Source organism: Octopus bimaculoides, chromosome 18, assembly GCF_001194135.2.
Source record: "Octopus bimaculoides isolate UCB-OBI-ISO-001 chromosome 18, ASM119413v2, whole genome shotgun sequence".
Taxonomy (NCBI): domain Eukaryota; kingdom Metazoa; phylum Mollusca; class Cephalopoda; order Octopoda; family Octopodidae; genus Octopus; species Octopus bimaculoides.
Genome location: NC_068998.1, coordinates 3417460 through 3418624, shown reverse-complemented (window position 1 = coordinate 3418624; position 1165 = coordinate 3417460). Strand labels below are relative to the sequence as shown.

The 1165-nt window shown below is 34.9% G+C and overlaps 1 protein-coding gene across 1 annotated transcript in view; it reads right to left on the bottom strand.

Annotated features, from left to right (window-relative positions):
- Positions 1-364, bottom strand: part of LOC106872835 (homeobox protein 13) — a 62202-nt gene extending 61838 nt beyond the window's left edge. The window contains exon 1 of the mRNA XM_052974333.1: positions 265-364. The gene's annotated coding sequence lies outside the window, so the exon portion shown is untranslated. The remainder of the gene's footprint in view (positions 1-264) is intronic.
- Positions 365-1165: the final 801 nt, after the last annotated feature.

The window sequence follows — 1165 nt, the reverse complement described above, 5'->3', positions numbered from 1 at the left end:
TTTCGGGTTTTTGTTACATCGAAAACGGGTGGTGTACATAGCGGTGGTAAAGAATACGTACACCATTCGTTTTCGGCGTATCAAAAACCCTAACCCTAAACATCGGGTTACGTATTCTTTACCTCCGCCAAACTGTAAATTAATTCGGTATCTTGCAGCTATTTAATTGTGTCTCCAAGAGTTGAGACCAAAATATTTTGTTGGAATCGACTACGTTTTTAGTCCTTTCGAGGGTAAGTGCGATGCGTTTATGAAATAACTTACCAAAGAAGAAGCGTCGATGTCCATTAAATCGATTGCCACTGTCTTTTCCAAATGTATGAGCTTTGAGTGTTGACCAGCAACTCTTAGAGAGAAAGTGGTTTGTGGCGACACAATCAACGGAAGACATTCGCAAATGAAAACCATTAATTAAGAAATAAGAATAAATTATTATTTAAAACGCCATCTAGTGGTCAATGTTGGTAACAGGTAGCGAAAAAGGAGGAGATAATTACAACACAACTGGAAGAGGGCACTTTCCTATGTCTTAGTTATAGCAGAGTAATCAGGGATTTTTGTGTAAGGTTTACCACGAATTACCCAAAGTAGACTGATTTGCTATTGGAGATTCTAATTATTAATTAATTAATTAATTCTCTAATTTCTATTATATGTCCTTTGTTATATCTTTTAATGCGCTAGTGACTCCCTATGATCGGTATAAACACCCCCATTTTTTTTTTTTTTTTGCATTTGTGTCGTAACTCGTCCTTTGATATTTTCCTCCGTGTCTTTGGGCCCTTGTGGCTAATAAGAAAATAAGAAATCGTTATTGTTGTTATTGTAATTATGGTTATAAACATATTACATGTTAGCCAAACGACATTTAAAGAGGAGAAATATCGTTATTTGTCCCTCCTTACCAACACTAATTAGATCAAGTGTTGCGTTTATTATTTACTGGAAGAGAAACACCGCCCCAATCTCTTCTTCCGAAACAAGAAACCTCCTGAATTACCGAAAACGCAGATAAGCGTTCTTTCAGTTTAGGATCACAAAGTGAAAATTCAAACATTGATACTATTCGACAATGTCCAGAAAAAATATCCATCCAAACATTTTCTTAGGATTCTACTTTCAACAATAGACATTACGAATATGCTAAAAAAAAAAAAAAAAAAAA